At 30.0% G+C, this 20,546-nt stretch overlaps 1 protein-coding gene across 1 annotated transcript in view; it reads right to left on the bottom strand.

The window, feature by feature from the left end:
- LOC123298365 (RNA-binding protein Musashi homolog 2) overlaps positions 1-606 on the bottom strand; it is a 325,285-nt gene extending 324,679 nt beyond the window's left edge. Inside the window, exon 1 of the mRNA XM_044880349.1 lies at positions 489-606. The gene's annotated coding sequence lies outside the window, so the exon portion shown is untranslated. The remainder of the gene's footprint in view (positions 1-488) is intronic.
- Positions 607-20,546: the final 19,940 nt, after the last annotated feature.

Raw genomic sequence — 20,546 nt, 5'->3', positions numbered from 1 at the left:
CATCAACTTCATTGGTAGCTTCAATGTTTAGAAAAAAATTAAAAAAAGAACATCAATTGTATTGGTAGCTTGTTAAAAAAGCATTGAGACAATTGTTGGCAACCCTTGAAATGACAGAAAACAAAAAAACAACGTGTACACATATAAATGTCAAATTTTTATATAATAATAATTATTATATCAACTTCATTTGTAGCGTTTTAAAACTTGTCCATCTTTTATATGAAAAATAATTAAAGAACATTAACTTCATTGGTAGCTTCTATTTTGTTTTAATGTTTAAAAAAATTTAAAAAAATAAAAGAAAAAAGAACATCAACTGTATTGCTAGCTTGTCAAAAAAGCATTGAGACAATTAATTGTTGGCAACCCTTGAAATGACAGAAAAACATAAAAAAACAACGTGTGTACATATAAATGTCAAATTATGATTTTATCAAAAATGTTGAATGAAAAACTGTATAAATTGATAAACAATAAATGCTTACCAATATATTGAATAAATTCCAATAAGATAATTGCATTTAACACCCACTAAAATAATTGTCATAACAGAAAATTGTCACTTTAGACATTTGTAAACATGAAAAAACAAGATGATACTACCAATTCAAATCATCATGTTCTCTCTCAATATCAGCAGTATAGAATATATAGAATTTATACAGTATTATACTCAACAATAAGATTATATTATATGTATATATTTTATATTTTAGCGGTACGGAACACCACTTGCAACAACCACCACGTGAAATGTGTGCTGTTATACTAGACTAACTAACACTCGTCCGGACTTGGCTGTCTGTGGTCCGGAGCTGAGCGACAACTGACTTTGCGCTTGCCTCAACTCAAAATGGCGCTGCATTCACTCTGAATTGTGTGTGTATGAAAATACGTTCACTTCACATATAAACTAGAGTGAGTTTGTATTGTTTTGTTATTAGTAGAGTGAAATTACGCCTTGTGTATGGATTAAAAGTTCGAGCAACGAAACTTTGGGGTTTTTCTTTTCACATCAAAATAAGTATTTTTTGAAATTTTTTACTTTCGCGGAGTGGTGCAACATGTTTAAAAAACAAAATGGCGTCAAAAATGAAATTTTTTTCAGAAATTTTATCATTTTTATTTTATATTCGCAAAAGGAGGCATCGGTGCATATCCAAATTTGGTAGGTTTGTAGTCCATGTTAAGAACTACTCCTCATAATTTTTTGGTGGGGTTTCGTCCCTTCCCCTCCCAGTTATATATATATGTATACATACATATGGTAAAACAGTTCATTTGACTATAAATTGAAAAATATTCGATTGATTTTAATGAAACTAATATCAATAGTAGGTTTTATTACTTACAACTTTCGGTTAAAATTTTAGCGAAATCCGTTAAATAGTTCGGCCAAAATTTCCAATTTAGGAAATTGTTTAAAATGGCTGCCATTTTATGCCATTTTGTCCTACGAGGTTAAATTTTTTTTTAAATTGTAGCATTTTTTATTATCTTTCGATTTTATAATAAGTGGCTTACCCGTAAAATGACTCCTTGATCCATATTTTTGCGAAAAACGGAAAATTTAGCACTTTCTGGAAATAATTGTTTGGGGGGTGTATGGACTGGCTTTGGGGGGTGTTTTTTGCTTTGGCATGAGAAAACTATTTTTAAAAGAGGTCCATATGGTTTAAAGCAAAATTTTTAAGTTTTAACCCCCGCGCTGTAAGGGGGAAGGGGTGTATGAAATAAATGTGTCTTAAAAGATTTTAAAAAGAGGTCAAAATAGTTTAAAATGCTAAAGTAACCCAAAATTTTAAATGCTTTTATTAATATAGCACTTTTTACAACATCCACCCCTTCCCCTCCCGCTTTCATATTTTTTGCAAATTCAAAATTTTTATGACGTATAAAGAGGTTTTGGGGGTCGCTGATCTCGAACTTTTGGCCCAAATAAGTACACCCCCTAAAAATGTTACAATTGTTTTTGATAATCTATTGCAAAATTCGAGATCAGCGACCCAAAAACCCCTTTATACGTCATAAAAATTTTGAATTTGAAAAAAATATGAAAGCGGGAGGGGAAGGGGAGGATGTTGTAAAAAGTGCTATATTAATAAAAGCATCTAAAATTTTGGGTTACTTTAGCATTTTAAACTATTTTGACCTCTTTTTAAAATCTTTTAAGACACATTTATTTCATACACCCCTTCCCCCTTACAGCGCGGGGGTTAAAACTTAAAAATTTTGCTTTAAACCATATGAACCTCTTTTAAAAATAGTTTTCTCATGCCAAAGTAAAAAACACCCCCCAAAGCCAGTCCATACACCCCCCAAACAATTATTTCCAGAAAGTGCTAAATTTTCCGTTTTTCGCAAAAATATGGATAAAGGAGTCATTTTACGGGTAAGCCACTTATTATAAAATCGAAAGATAATAAAAAATGCTACAATTTAAAAAAAAATTTAACCTCGTAGGACAAAATGGCATAAAATGGCAGCCATTTTAAACAATTTCCTAAATTGGAAATTTTGGCCGAACTATTTAACGGATTTCGCTAAAATTTTAACCGAAAGTTGTAAGTAATAAAACCTACTATTGATATTAGTTTCATTAAAATCAATCGAATATTTTTCAATTTATAGTCAAATGAACTGTTTTACCATATGTATGTATACATATATATATAACTGGGAGGGGAAGGGACGAAACCCCACCAAAAAATTATGAGGAGTAGTTCTTAACATGGACTACAAACCTACCAAATTTGGATATGCACCGATGCCTCCTTTTGCGAATATAAAATAAAAATGATAAAATTTCTGAAAAAAATTTCATTTTTGACGCCATTTTGTTTTTTAAACATGTTGCACCACTCCGCGAAAGTAAAAAATTTCAAAAAATACTTATTTTGATGTGAAAAGAAAAACCCCAAAGTTTCGTTGCTCGAACTTTTAATCCATATAACAGCCTTTTTTTGCTTAGATTTACTCCAGTATATATATAAATTGTGTATTGGAATGAATATTGGTCTCTCTAGTCTCTATAATATGATGTATTTGTAATGTAATGTGTCTTCTTGTCAGACGCATTTGTGCGTCAATGATCTATGATGAATACTATAAAAATGAATTTCAACTTTATAAAAGTTTGTGTTTTATAATATTTATTTTGATTTATATATTGTTATTGTGTAGTAATGCTTTTTATAAACAAAGCACATGCGTGTGTCTTTGTTGTTATTTTAAATGTTCAATAAAAATTACATGCATTGAGCAGATTAGGTATTAGTTTACTTACCCAAAAAAAAAACAATATTTTCCATTAGTTTTTCTCTATCGTGAAATAATAAGTTTATTCCTGCTGATAATTGTTAATCAATTCAAGAACAAATTTTCTGTTTACACTTCTTTGGGTCTTCTATCCTCCATGAAAGAATCGGAGATCAATTGTGAATTAGCACTAGAAGCAGTAGAGTAAATAAGCCAAAATGTTCTTAGGGTCTCCAAAAACCGGGCATCAAATGAACTGAGTTCTCATCACAGAAGAAGTTAAATTAAGAGAAAATATTCAAAGTTGCAACTACCAACGGTATTCGAAAGTGATAAAATACGAATATGAACTTCTGAAGGGGATACAAGAGCAGATACAACAACGGGTGGGTAAAGACAACAGTAGTGCAGGCGTAGTAAACTTATCACTAAAGAAGCTTAAATTATCACGGTTAAACACTAAAAGATATGGAAGAACGTCGTAGATTGAGAGAAAAAACTTTGCCACTGTAATTCAGGAAATTGCTTTTGTGTATTATCCCCGGAGTGGTTATCTACATGAGACTGTACACAAATGGAAAGTGATACAATAAGTGCAAAGGCTAGGAAAATAAAAAAGAATAGCTTTGATGGAATACAATCTTCTTGAGCCTAAAAGGCCGAGCGGTATGAGGCAGTAGAATTGATCACATTGTCGTCGCTTGGATAAGAACGAAGTAACCGATTCCACCCACATCATAAATGTAATTGTATAATAATGGTGTGGGTAGCCTCTGTTATAGGCATATATGTCAGAGAAACGGAGGTTAAACCCCATTATTATTATTTATTGTTATTAATACAATTGTCCACGGGACGTAAAACCAGCAGAGTTTATGCTCAAAAAGATAGTAACTGCTTTGGGAAGCCAGAAAAGTCCCAATTGTTCGAATTATTACAACCGAAAGGACTTTAGGTTGTAATAATTCGAGAGAGAAAGGAGTGTGTATAGCAAACCAAAATTACAAACCTCACTTAACAAAATCTCTTTGGACATCACAATTGTGTCTAATCCCTGCAAGAAACAATCGAGAACTACCAGCATGAATACCATGAATATAACCGTAAAATAATTTTCAATAAAGAATATATTCATACAATGCCAACTTCATTCCAATTTGTGATAGAACACGAAACATAATAATTGTGTAGTTGCCAGTTGTTGGGTTAGATTATAGTGATAAGTCGTGTTTTAAATTAATATTTTTCAATTGAATTTCAATTCAATCTATACTTAGATTATTAAGTAAAAACTTTTAATAACACATCACATATGAAATACTTTTTTTATCACATACGCTATTAGTTTTTAATATATAAAATTTTAAAATATATTACATATGAACCGAGAGCCAGGCATGCCAAATTTTTGTGATACATTATTAAATTTCTTGCATTAGTATTGGCGAAATCATTAAAGGCGTCAAGTAGTCAAATATGGCAATCATAAGCAGGCTTATGTTTTAAAAAAAGTTAATGACCCAGTTTTTCCTATAAATGGTGGTTCTTTATTGATCTAGTGGTTATTTCACCTTTCAGGGCTTTAAAATTGTGTTTTGTAAGTGACAGAAACTTAGGATTATATTGTCAGTGAACGAAATGAGTTAATTTACACTCGAAGAATTGAATTGCATGTTGGTAAATCAGAGGCAATTAAGACTTTGAAGAAGGCAATTAAAGTGACTATAAGTGAAACAAGGGCTCTAACCATGAAAAATGTACTGAAAATAGGGTTGCCAGAATAGACTTCTGCAAACGATTCGACAAAATTTCGGCTTAAGTTTTTATTTACTTTTATCTGCTTCTTTTCTCCTTTAACTAGGAATATCTTTACCGCTGTGTAGACATTTATAACCAATGCAGATACGCGCTCGCTTTGCTGGTCAATTTCTGCTTTAAAAACAAAGACTATCCCGTTATAGCCCTCACTTATCCTTCCTTTTGTTCACAATTTTATGCATTCTAACTTGTTGAATAATAAAGTTTTGCCCATGATGCTGACATTGTAATTTTCTGTAGGTCCAATCATTAAATTAACCGGATTTTTTTACTTTTTGGATCAAAATTATCCCATCTGCCGAGATTCATCAAATTCCAAAACAAAATTTTATTTTGCGTTTTTCTCGATTTTGTTCAAAGGGTTTCAAAATTCATACCCCTTTTGAGCTCCTTAGGGAATAATATTAAATTCTTAGTGCTCACTTACGTTACTTAAGGAACGTGTGTACAAAATTTCAGGCTTCTAGACTCAGCGGTTTCAGCTGTGCGTTGATCGATCGGTCAGCTTCTATTTTTATATGTGTAGATATATACACTTAATAGATCAAAATAAGTATCTTTAAGCTTATATTAAACAATATAGGCACTTAATAGATCAAAATAAGTATCTTTAAGCTTATATTAAACAGTATAGGCACTTAATAGATCAAAATAAGTATCTTTAAACTTATATTAAACAGTATAGGCACTTAATAGATCAAAATAAGTATCTTTAAACTTATATTAAACAATATAGGCACTTAATAGATCAAAATACGTATCTTTAAGCTTATATTAAACATTATATGTACTTAATAGATGAAAATATCTACTTAATTCAAAAATATTAGTCGAAGTCCACAGTACTTCGAACATTTTTGTACTTGCTCTTAGCATATTACAACGTAGAAATTGTAAGTTTTCAATATAAAATTTTATAAAATAAATTACATATGCAAATTCAATGTCTTTTTGTTGATGGTGTTATATACCTAGTTTTCATGTCTTGTATAAAGAGGAGGACCTCTTTTAAGTGTTGCAAATGTGTATATGTTAATCAAGGTTATACCATAAATTCACTGGAAATATTGGACATGGTCATGAAGTGTCAGTCAAGAACAATGTGTGGTGTAAAAAATATATTCGTACTTGAAAAGAATGATTCAATAACGAACCATGAAGATAAATAAATTTTTATATTAATGGCTTCAATAAATTTTGAACTTTTCTTTTTTGTTTGGTGAACATTTAAGATATTTGAAGAAGGTGAAAACTATTAAATAAAAGAAAATATTGAGGAAGAAAGATAGCTAAAATTTGTAGGAGTATATGATAAACTCTCCTTTGTAAATTTTCGTGAATAAAAATTTTTCATTGCTTTGATTAAATTGTTTGAAATATGAATAACTAAGGCATATAAAAATCAATATCTTTGACATATTTCTGGAGGATAGAACGTCCGAGTAAATAAAGCATAGTGCAAATATATAATACATTCTTCGCAATTGGGATACTGGTAACATTGACTAAGAAATTGCTGAACAAATCCAAAATATTTGACTTGAAATACCTTCATCTTTCAGATTTATTGTTTGACGGGTTTCTAGACATATTTTAAGTCTAATTTTCAGTAATTTACATTATATAATCATAGTCTCTGAGTCTATCAGAGGAAAATTGAAAGAAAGATTCTGCAGTCTTTTTTATACAGCATTCATTGCTCCAAAGTTATTGGAAACGATCATGTGGCGAATTTTAAAAAACCACAAAGGACAAGACTTTACAAAACATGGATACTATCAGATGGTAGGTTGTAGGTTCAAGAGGGTCACTTTAATTTATGCACCAACTATTTCCCCAGGGATGCCTTTAATGAAACAAAGTCTTAACAAAAGTTACCTATCAAGCATAGGGTCCATTTAAGGAATTTAAGGATTATTTTTAATTTAAACTTGAACTGGATATTCAATGTTCTGTTCATTGTTTAACTCACGGTTTCAATCAAAATTTGTTTATTTTTTTTAAAAGAATATTATTTACATTTGAACTTTTGTTCTCTCTCTTGCGGTTTACAAGATGGGTCCTATGGACCCAAGATCCAATTGATCCATGTTGCTCATTTATAAATTCACTTTCTACTAAGCAGGCTATAAGTATTGTTGAGATTTTCTTTATTGAGAGCTTTCTTGGGAAGATATTTAGGTGGATAGATTAAAATGGCCCATACTGTATATCTTTTAGACTGAATTTTGATGGAGACAGAAAATAGTGAGATTTTGATAGGAAAGATCTTTGAACGAGAAATAAGATAGTACGGTGCTACTACTATTATTACTAAATTCTCGTAGAATACTACTAACCGCCTTTTTAGACACTAAAAATGAATATATATTAAACTTGAAATGCCAAAATTAATTTTGGTAAACTTATTAATGTCACCAATATACCATAACAAATACTCGAACACATCTTTTTTCCATACATCAAAATTCCATGTCAAATACATTCCCAATTATTATCACTAAAACAAGGAAGGATATCCATACCATGTGCATGATTGTAAGTGTACAACAATGAAGAACAATAGAATTAACGCCACCCTCGCTTCCTACGGGTTAAATATTTATTTGACCATTCATTAATCTTGAACATTGTATGAAATTAATGAATATTTTCTATACTACGAGTAAGTATACTGAGATGAATGGGTAAAATAAACAATTTATGTGTTAAATGGTAGAGAATTGTTCAGAAAACTAAAACATTAGTATTATTCCATTAGGTATTTGCTATTTGAACAGTGAAACTATGTGAATATGTAAAAAAGGGTATCGAATATTGTAGTGTATTTTTTATATTTATATCGGTTACAATGTTGCAACAGTAGAATCTCGATAAATTAATCCTCCATTACCAACAGTAAATAGTGCTCCTAAATCGCACTCAAATAATATACAGTTCATAATCATATACTTAGTTGTTAGGTTAGGATATATTGGTTGTCCATGAAGGAGAAACTTAGGCTATAGAGCCCATTGTGATACCATATAGTGTTTTGCCACCTTTTCCACTGATAAATTCATTTATCAACTGCTCAATTTCAGAGGCTGAGTACACTTCCTTATGCATATACCATGCACTACTCCAGCCCGCCACAACTATTAATTAAATTAATTTTTGTTGCCCTGGTTATACCGCGGACGGAATTGGTTACACCTTAACCAACTGAGCTACCAGGGTGCCAACAGAAAGTTAAATAAGAATCCCTTTCATAAAAATCAAATAAACCTTTGGCACCATACATATATTATAAATAGAGTTTACTATTTAGGCAGCCTAGGCAATAGATTAGGGATCTCCGTCAAAGTATAAGTTTAGTTTTCATTTATTTTCACATTCACATTAAAAGAACATTTTCTGTCAAAGAGCTTCCGTGTGAGGCTCCAAGAAGATTTACGAAAACTAAAAAAAAAAAAAAAAAAATGGATAAATAGATGGTAAATAGAACAATGCAGTTAAATTTTTAATCAAAGGGTTGTTCCAGATAGATGTTTACGAAGACCTGCTTAAGTGTGCCTCCTCCAAAATTTGGCTAATGGCAACAGCAATTGTAAATGCGACACTGTTTTCATACACGATTTCAGACAATATTTCGAACTCAAAGGATCATCATATACACAAAATTTTCGTTATTTTAATATCAATTTATTGAAGCAATGAATTTTATCCAAATCGGGAACAAAAACTTATTTTCAGTTTTATGTGATTTTCTTAAGACCTGTTAGAAATGTACGAAAAAACATTTGTCAGCGATTTGAATGGAAATTGGATTGAAAGCTATGTACAACCTAAAAACACAAAAATCCAGTTTTTTTAGCAATTCGAGTTATGCTTTTTATAGTATATTCAGATTTGTGAGATGGTTTCTTAGACAAGTATACCTTTGCGTACGATTTAAGACGATAGATACCTCGTCAGATCACTAATCAAACACTCTTATCGTAGTTTTGAAGGATTTATTTTATCGTACATGGTAAACTCCTACTTCACAACCATCTACTAGCCTACTGGTAGAAATAGCACACAAAAAAAACACCTCTTTTTGATTGAGTCGGCGGTTATCAACACACAGTGTTGGAATACCGTGAATAAAATATTCAACTTCATGTGAGATATGCAAAAGGGCGTAAAATATATGTAATATATATAAATTTGAGAAAACCAATAGTTCATATTTTGTGAGTGTATAATATCTGTTGATGACAATAGAACAAATAACAAAATATAAATGTCATATACGAGAAACGAATATTATAAAATATGTGGTTTTGAGAAACAATTACTATACCATACAATGTACTACCATATTGCTGCTGCCTGCTATGCCTATTACTATTTAGACCGGGATACCATATCCAAGCAAAATATCCATGATTCTTTTGAAATGAAAAGAATGGGATTTATTCCTTGTAAACCGATTTTTGGAAGCTTAGCTACAAAATGTTCTCAATTAAGTCGGTTCGACCGTTTAGAGGCTACAATATCACTGAGAAACACACAGACGCACAGATAAACACTTAAAACTTATAACACTCCTTCTTAAATCAATATAAAAGTGATGGTCAAAGACATCAGATGTGATGAAAACGATACTTAGAGAGCTATCATTTTTGGGACAAATTTTTGGAAATATTTTAATTGAAATTGAAATATTTAAGTTGATTTTGTTCTTTTCAATTATTGTTTTAAATTACCTATACATTTCACTTTTCGAAATGAATTAAACCAGGTTTATTTGACACTCATTTCCATAGTAATTATTTATGACCATATCAAAATGATACAATGCCTAAAATTTAAAAAATGGTAGCAAATTTGCAACCGTCGAAAGAATTGGAAAATGAAATTCATTTGTAAAAAACAAAACTTTTTTTTTTCTTTAAGACAGACAAACTTTCTGTCATATTTTTTACGCACTGGGTTGTCATTAACTACCTTTTTCACATATGACAGACAAAAAAAAGTAGACTATCGAAATTCTCGAACTGCGGCTACAATTTCGGTTTTCAACTTCATTATGGGCTGTCGATCTAATAGCTAATATCATACTGAATAACTTCTATGTGCTATTGTTGAAAATATATTAAGCAAACGTCATCGATTTTATTATTATTATGAATTTTATAAAATAATACGAAAATATTTTGTAGGAATTATTAACTAATAACGACTTTCCTATAATATGTTAGAATTATAGGTATTCGTTGTGTGCGTAGTCATGGTAGGGATAATAAAATCGATGCCAGCGCTTTAAGTGAAAAATTTTGGAGATAAAGTGGGCTGTTATGACTAATTTGCAATTCTTTACATGTTAATGATATAGAAACTGTCAAATTAAAATGATTGAAAAACACTAATTAATTAAACTTAATGCATTAAAAATTGTGAAAATAAGAAATCAAATTGTACAAATGTTATTTTTCAAATGTAAATTATCATAATTATTTATTTAAATTTGTGAAACAAGAATATTAAATTTTAAATGTAAGTTTTCAATGCAATCCACACAATTATATATGCATCCATTAATTCTATAATTAAAGTAGTGTATCGTTGTCATGGAAACGAAATTCACGCTCGGAGCGAATAATCATGCTTGAAAAATGTGTACCAATGCCTAATTACTTTTTAATTACCTATATCTGAATTAAATTGTCTCCTTTTTTTATAATAAAACTGCATGCGATTTGAATGGCGCACAATCTTAATGCAACTTTGATTTCTTACCTTTGATATCTTATATTTTCATTTACTGAATTTATTCATTTAATCTTTTGCCATTGGTTGATAACTGACTACATGAGATAATATCGTGCCGTGAATTTACCACATCAAATATGAATTAGAGTAGTGTTTCGTTAAAACAAACTACATTAAATTTCTTTCTCAAAATTTTTCAAACTTATCGTAAAAATGGAAGCATTATTGATAAATTAATTTTCGTCATTATTAATAATTTATTCTTTAATTATCGATAGTTTACAAACAACGAAGTTTAAGTCTTAATGAGAAATTAACTATTACATGCCTCAAATTATAAAAATGCATAGAACGAAAGCTTACATAGAACGGCAGAGCCAGGTGGTTTACGAGGCACAAATTTTCCTCTAAAACAGTACCGTCAATTAAAACATACTTTGGGGGAGAAGCGTGTAAATTTTTAGCACGAAGCAATTTGAAAAAAAATCAGATGAACTTCAAAATATGTAGTCAAACTTACTTGAATTTGGTTTCAAACTTGACTCTTCTTGATTCTTGAACACATTATAAAAGATTGTGTGTTACTATATGTATAAAGTTTTACACTTTAGTTTCAAATTACTTATCTTGCTATTTCCTATTTAAGTGTTAAGATTCTCTGTCTCATCATTAAATCGACCATTTGGTATTTTACTGTTTTTTGATAAGAACATAACTTGACAAAAGTTGCAGAATCTGGTGGGGGACATTCTGTTCAGATTGGAACTAGTTCTTTGGGTTGCTTAAATAGTCAATTTAGATCCTACAAAGTAAGAGATAGAATAACACTTTAAAGTTGATCCTCATAGGCTAGGCTATGTTACGTTATATTGGCTGTCCACGAAGGACACACTTAGGCTATACAGCCCATTGTGATACCATATGTGTTTTACCACATTTTCCGCTGATAATCTCATTTATCAGCTCCTCAATTATATTCGGAGGCTGAGTGCACCTCCTTCATACATATACCATGCAATACACCAACCTATCACAACTATTTATTAAATTAATTTTTGTTGTGACGGCGGGAATCGAGCCCGCTACCCTAGGCATATCGCGAACGAAATTGGTTATGCCTTAACCAATAGCTACTAGGGTTGAACCTCATACAAAACATAACATTCTTATATTTAAAAGATTTTTTCGAAAATCGTTAGCTTTCGGAAATATATGTCATTATTGCTACACTTTCCTTTATTGTCGAATGGGTTTGTATACTGCTTTGCATGAAATGAACTCAAAGTGGAGTCTGTTATAATGTATCAATATAATTGAACCAAATTGTACAAAAGATATTGATAACATACATAATATTTGAGTATTATAATATTTCTGATATAAAACTATAAACATTTGTATTAGTCTGATACAGATATGCGATCCCTCCTATATTTAATTCGTAGCACATAGAAAAGTGCTGCACATTCCACTTACAATTTCAATGAGAAGTATATACCTACAGAAGTAGGTATATACACCACAGCTATCATATTGAAATCATGTATATACCATAGAAAATGGTTACACTACCATGGAAAATGGTTATGCATAAATATTTTCATTATATGTATACTTTGTGTATGCATGTTGTATAGTTAGATAGATCTATCTCTATAATGCTACAAACCATATTTACATATTAACGAATGTCGTTCAAAAACGTTCAACAACGTTGTTTGTACCTAATACCATGTTTGTATCAACCAAACTCATGTTTGAATGTATATGGAAGAATATAAAAAAAAGAATCAACTTGTATGAATTTATCATCGAAGTGTATTCGACTCTTTATAATAAGTGTGCTGAGAGTTTCAAAACATGTAAAGTATGGTTGATTACTAGGACACCTAAGACTTCTGAATTCGCCTGTGCTTCTAAATTTGTTTGCATATTTAAAAAAATTCATATTGCAGATGCTGCGTTAACTAAGCGAATTCCCTCAGATGTTGAAAAAATTATACATTTTTTCTTAAAATCAAATATTACATTTTTAATTTATCAAAAATTTTTATTTCGAAAACTAAGCGCGTAGAAAAAAAATTACTAGAGTACTTTTTGCTTAAAACCGAGTAAAAAATACAAAAATTTGTGATTTGCTTAATAAATTTGTAAAAAAATGCTGATTGTCAAATGATGAGTGAAGATCTTTTATACCTACTAATTTGACCATATTTTAAATCCGAGTGGTAAAGTTTCATCCGATTGTCTGTGTATTTCTCAAACGGGTTGAGTGATTTTATTGCAATTTTTAAATTTAACGTTGAGTTTCTTCGAGATATTTCACAGCCTCATTTTTTGAAAATTCGATGAACTGGTTAAACTATTATCCACTTTTTCGGTTTATTGTAACTGATCATATTGGTGGAAGCGCAAGTCAGTGCCTCATGACATATCTGTTTGTAGTAAAACATAATGTTCTTTGCGCTTCCACCAAATTTATCCTTAACTTATATATCAAGCTGAAGAGTTTGTTTATTTGGCTGAATGGGCTAATCTCAGAAACTAATGGTTCGTTAGATCATTTATCGATGAAGGATATAAGCTATATAACATCACGTGTTAGTAATCGTCTACCCACTTCGCTGATTTTAATGAAACTTTTAGAATAATGAAGTTCTAACGTCAGAATAAAACATATTATATATTTTATAAAGATACTAGCACTTACCCACCTGCTTCGCTGGATTGTTTCTAAAACTACTTAATGGATTTTAATAAAACTTTACAATATTATAGCTCATACATCAGAATAACACGTAGAGTAGAATATATAAAGATAGCATTAACCTGCTCGCTTTCTTGGGCGAAAACGAAGTTGCGGGGTTCAGATAGTCAGATAGTAATTATAAAATTGAAATTTAAATCTATCTTGTTAGTATAATTTTTCAATTTTCACTTGTTTTTGCTATCATTCAGATTGATTCAGTTTCACGAATGCAAAATGTACATTAAATACATGTATATTCAATTGAATTGAGTATATATACCTCCCAAATAAATATATAAAGCATATTTGTTTTTATGTTTTAAAATAAATTACATTTAACTGTTTTTGATGTGTACAACATTTTAACGTATACACTACATAGTATGCATATATATATATATATATATATATATATATATATATATATATATATATATATATATATATAATTTTAATAAATGAAATAAAATAATATCAAAACATACATATTTAAATGAATGACTTTATTTTTATGTTCTATATTACCAGCCGTCACCCATCGTGTTTCAATTTATAATAAATTCACAATAATACAGTGAGTGTAATTGGATTGGATGGATGCTAGGCTAAAATATTCATAGTTATGGTTGAACATTTGCATATATTGAAATGTTCTTGTATAGTAGTAACATTCAATTGTTTATTAATTACTGTATAAAAATTATAAAACGTTTTTTTTTTAAACGTTAAAATCAAGTACTTTGTACGGAGTGATTTTTAAATTATTTCATTTATTTAAACAAACTATAAAATGTAATGCAATCCAGACTTTTATTCACATATCTAATATAGGGGAAAGTGGTCTATAATGATCGCTCAGGGTAAAATGATCCCTCGTTGTTTTGAGTAAACCATTAAAGCCTTCAAGTATAATTATCGATAGATGGTTTCCGCGCGACCAAATTAATCGTTCAGCAATGACTTATGGTGATGTTTAAGCTAATTTGTGTTTCGTAGCAAAAATATTAATTTTAATGCTTATGATTTATGGTAACACAAATTTCAACGTAAAATTTCTTCTTTTGTATTAGTTTTTGCCGGCTGGCTGTTTTCACTCTTGGCTTTTGTTGACTTTTAATAATATTATACACATTTTCATAGGCGTATAATAAATTTTAAGGTCAGTTTTTATGACGAAATTCAAATATGCCGTTGCAGGTAAATGATCCCTTTTATATAGGCTAAAATGATCCCTATTTTGTGTGTTAAATTATAATAGATAAAATGATCCCCCATCATGCAACGGGTCTTGAATGTGTTGGTTTAGATGAATTTACCAATGATTTTTATTTTCATACTAATCGTTGATGCAATGTAAAAGAACAGTTAATATTTTATGTGAACTGTTTGATAAAAAATGCAATGGGATCATTTTACCCACTATCCTAATAAGGTTAGGTTATTTTAAGTGAAATTAATACGAATTTCCACGTCACATCCCGACCATATAATATACCAATGTTTGCATTATTGTGCAAAGTATTTCGAAAAACGGTGGAAACAATTTAAAAAGCTTTTAATTATAAAATTAGGAATATTATTGTTTATTCGTAACTTCCTTTTTCCGTTGTCCAATCTAGATGATATTCCCTTCTATTAACGTCGACATGTATTTTATGGTAAGCTTTTTAGGATGGAATAGAAAAAACTTACGAATGACGCTTACTGACTTTTGTCACAGAAGTCATTCTTTATCACCTTTTACCCATCAGAGACTCAAGGTGTTGAGCTGTCTATGAAAATTAAAACTCGTACCACGTCTGCTTCGTCGTGGAAGCAACGACTATAAATCTTGCGTCGCGTCACATCGTTTACTGAAGGGCGCCATATTTGTGCACTTCCATCTCTTCGCCAGTTACCATTACGGATTCCAATCAAAAGCACATGAAGCAATTGGTATTATCATCGTTCCTAGAATAAAACGTATTCAATTATTGATCCACCTTAAATATTTCCTTAGATTTTCAATTTACTAATTCCATACCCTGCATAATCAAATCTGTAATCTCTTTGTAAAAGTCTTCAACGTTTAAAAAAAATGTTTCTTGTCAAGGTCGATTTCATTTTGTTTTTTCGAAGTATGGTACGATACTTTACGCGCACTCTGTATAAAATCGTTATGTGAACATATATATTCAATTGATGATTTTGCAATTTTAATATTAAAGATACCTACATATTTTTACAACCTTGATAGAGTTGAACGGTATGAGATATTATTAATTATATTTTTAACTTCATTTCATTTGGATTGATAGAGAGAACTTACTAGACCATTAAAATTTATGTCGTTCTTTTGTTACAAACCTTTGAAACAATACCGTTCTCCGATTACAAACATCATGTTGTTGTTATTTATCATTTTTATCTTTGTATTCAACCTTTACAATAGTAAAGTCGAGACTCAAAAATTATTGTCGGGTTTATAATGGATATTTTTACGATTAGCAGCGATTGACCTTTAGTTACTTAAAAATACGGTAAGGTGGGTTAGGCAACTGCCTAAGAGCCCCTGATTTTCTCCCGAATTTTTTGACCTCTGGAAAAGGTCAAAAAGGAAAAATCTTTGGGCGAAAAGGGCGTCAAGTTAATTAAGGATGACTAAAAACACACATCGCCTAGGGGCCCCGTCATGGACTAATATGAAGAAATCCTGAAAATATGAAATCTTGAGGCTTATAATTATCAGTTTTTATTTCTTTTTATTTATCAAGCACTTTTATTTACACTTAAGCGCATTATAATATCTTCTCGTATTTCATTCCACCAAACATGGCGACCTTTTGATCGTTTATGTCGAAAATGTTTCACAAGTTACAATTAAACTTTTCTTCTATCTCTAATGGCTTACAAGACTCAATTGGCCTTTGTTGCTCATTTACGCACTCAAACTCACTTATACCTCCTGATTTGAGCTTGATATCTCTTTTCGTTTTTGAGTTATCATATTGATGGACACAGGCGGACAGACGAACTGACAGACAATCGGAAAATGGACTAATTAGGTGTTTTTATTAACACCTGTACCAAAACTTTGTTCGTAGCATCAATATTTTTAAGCGATACAAACTTGAGACTAAAATTAGTACACCTTGATATACATTTCATATATACAGGGTATAATTAGGTGAATTCGCTGAAACTTAACGTTTTCACCCACTTTAGGGTGAAAACTAGCTTCACCTATCTTTTCGTTAGTGCTTGGCCTAGATCGGCAAGCTATTATATATGGATAAATTGGTTACATGGTAGTTCTTAGTGTTAAAATTGTTATCACTAAAATTGCGATGACTTGGGTCTAGAACGCTATCTTCATTTAATGCGTCACTGTTTAATGTAAACTCTCAGTGATAGAAAAGAATAAGTAAGTTGATTCTTCTGCAGAAATATTTACGCGAGTTTAATGTTGTTAGTTTATGAAAATTTTCGCGTCACTGTTATTGAAAGACAATCTTGTGGTTTTGTAATTCAATAGACGAATAATACATCATACACGTCATACACATACTGAATACATTTATGAATAAATCATATCACGTTCGTAATAGACAGACAATACGAATACGCTGCGAGCACTATTGTTTTGTCTCCCTAAAATCAAAATAGAAAACTGTAAACTCCCTTCGATTTGAAAGCTGAATTTTATTCAATTCATTCGCTGAAATTTGTTTAACACTTTTAGAAAGGTTGTAAGCATTATCCGCATCGAATTATTCCTGAAAAAAAAAATATTTTTTAATATAATGCCTTAACGAGTGGGCACAATTCGCCAGGATGCGTACCACCGCGGATTCATTAAATTTTTAAAGGGGAAAAACGTTCCACTTTTCATGCTCTTACTTAAAACGTAAAAATCTGATAAGTTTTGCTATTGAATGGGAAGTTTCTGAAATTGAAGAAATTACTGCAATCTTTCTGACACTTCGAATAAGATTTTAACCGATTTTTTTATTTTTTGGGGCAAAATTAGTCTAAAAATGATTGTTACTCTAAAGGATACACTCCTTTGAAACACATTTGGAAAATCACAAAAAATTTTTTGTTTTGGAATTAGAATAAAATTGGTGTATAGGGGTAATTTTTGTCTAATCTACAAAAGAAGGGATTTATATATTTTTTGGGGTCAAAATTAGCCTTGAAAATAATTTTGATACATTTCAGATTTTCTCGATTTTGGGGTTTTTTTAAGGAGTGCTTGTACAAATCGATCAAATCACAAAAAAAAAATTTGTTTTGGAATATAATTAAACTTGGTCTATAAGAAAAATTTGACCCAAAAAATACGAAAATCGAGTGTATTAAACGATTCGGTGATTTTTCTGGAGATATCTCAAAAAGTGCTCATCTAAGCTTCAAATGAGTTACATTTTAATGTTTTTTAATTAAGATAAAAAATGGACTTGAGTGCGGTTTTCGTATATCCCCACTAGAACAAGTTGAATTAGTTTAACAAATCATAAAAATGAAATACAAAATTGCATTAAGTGTTTTTTTTTTTTAATTGCAATCATAAATCGTTTATTGTTTGACGAAAAATTATGATTATTTTTTCTCTTTTTTTTTTGTATTCATTACAAAACATATATAAAATATTTACATACAATAATAATTTTAATAACTAAAATAGAGTAATATTAAAGTTAAAAAATCAAAAATATTAAACATTAGAATCTGTTGGGTAATCTGAAAAATTAATATAGCTATTATATTTGGACTTTGAGATACATACATAAAATTTCCAAGTTTCTCTTACCATATTGCGGTAGCGGGCTGTTAATAGGAAAAATTACATAGTTATTGCAAGAAAAATGGTCATCACAGCTCTGTTCGTCGTACCGTAATCGAAGGACGAATTAAATAATTTTTTACAGGCGTTATTTTATTTATTACATCGTTTTACGATTTTTCGCCAGATCACCGGCCCTGTGACCATAATTTTCCCTCTAATTATTATGTAATTTAACCTATTACCAAACCCCAACATTGACAAAATAACGGTAATAAATTATTTAAGTTGGATACTTTTTTCGAATTTAAAAATCGTTGTTGCTAATGATAAAACATTGAAGCATTTATTAGGAGTAAAGTAAATTCTCGATGTTCATTTATTATCACATGGTTTATCTTATATTAGTACAGTAAAAAAAGTAACAGATTAAAGAAAATGAAATAAACCGCTTACTTTTTTCTAAAACCTGGTGGAATATGTTTCTTCGGTGTCGTATATCATTCGTAAACCATGACTTAGTTGCGCAAATGTTTCACGCAAAAAACGGTCCATATTAAAGTTTATTTAAAAAACAATAATTAGGCAATTTGTATTACGTATGTAATACAAATTGCCTAATACAAATTATATTTAATGGATGACTGTTTATCAAATAAAATTCTTATAGATGTACAACATATTTGTAATACAAGTTGTCTACTTATCATTTTTTCATAATATTATTTTTTCATATAATTTGATAATATCACAGTTGGTATCGGTAGCCTATTTTATCCTGTCTCAAAGTGCTCGTTATGAAACGGTCTATGTAAAAGTTATATAGTTAGCCTAACTATATTTATATAATATCTTAACACAAAGAAAATATCGGGTGATTACGCTTATGATAATATCTCCGCTTCTTGTAATTGTGTCCTATTTATATGTCTATTATAAGGGCTAAAAACTTCAAACCCCAACCAATTACTTTACAGTCGACAAACTCAACTCAACCAACTCGTAATTACAGCAATAGTTACATATGATTGCATATGATAAGAAATTTAAAATAAAAAAAATGTTTAAAAAAATTGAGACTGCTGCGAATTCGAACTAAACTTAATCACTAAATTCCAAATTATATATCCACCCCTCTATGACTGCACTATCAGTACTTCAATGCAATGACTATAAAATACGTAATGCTAAAAGCTGTAGCCTAATTCATTCTATCGTGAAAAGATTCTGTTTCATTTAATTAACAAATAGAAACATTTGCGTTACTAAATCATGGTTTATGAATGATACTGGACACCAAAGAAACACATTCCACCATGATTTAATAAAAAGTGAGCAGTTTCTTTCTATTACATTTATTAGCCGATTTTGGATACATCTTTTACTGTACTATCAATACAGCAAGGAAATTATAGATCATTAGTTTAAATAATCAAGGCCTTAGAATTCATTATAACTTGCTAATCATTTACTTCTTCCGGAAACAAAAACCAATGTATTTTTACTTTCTTATAGTATGAAAAAATAGGGGTAAAAATATATAGATATTAAGGTATATCGCAAACTATAGTCTTGCCATCTGTGAGTGAATTAAACGAAGTTATGAGAAATCTTGGTCGGTAGTGTAGATAAAAATAAAGGTTTATATATACACATTTATATAAATGTGTGTGTAAAAATAAATCTGTATGTGATAAATATTTTCTTGACTGTTTTCGCATTTCGCACAATTAGATCTCAATTGAGTGAATAAAATGGCGGCGTTTAAAATCATTTCAAATTATAATAGCAGGTTACATTTTCAATCATTTTCTCTTCAACCAAGGGTTATTTTAACTAAAAATGGCGGCTATTCGCTGTGCCTATACTTCTGATTAGCCTGGTTACGATAGCACAGCGTTATCCATTTCATTGAATATACTAAATAAGACAGGCGATTATAAAGGAATGAGATAAGGAAATAACATAATGGGAAAAAATATTTACTTCCTAAGATTTAAATTTATGTCTTTGAAGTTATTATTGTCAAATATTGAATTACCCATAAAAATTAGTTTAAATATTTATCACCAAAAGCGTCTCATATTTTAGAATATGATTTAAAAAAAATAAATAAGAAAAAATAAACATTACCTGAATTTTATGAACAAAAATATAAAATGTTGTCAATTTAGAGAAACTACAACCTAAAAAATTAAACTAAAAACAAAGGAA

The sequence above is a fragment of the Chrysoperla carnea genome, chromosome 4, assembly GCF_905475395.1.
Source record: "Chrysoperla carnea chromosome 4, inChrCarn1.1, whole genome shotgun sequence".
In the NCBI taxonomy this organism is placed as follows: Eukaryota; Metazoa; Arthropoda; class Insecta; order Neuroptera; family Chrysopidae; genus Chrysoperla; species Chrysoperla carnea.
Note: the sequence above shows the minus strand (reverse complement) of the source record. Positions and strands in the feature narration are given on the sequence as shown.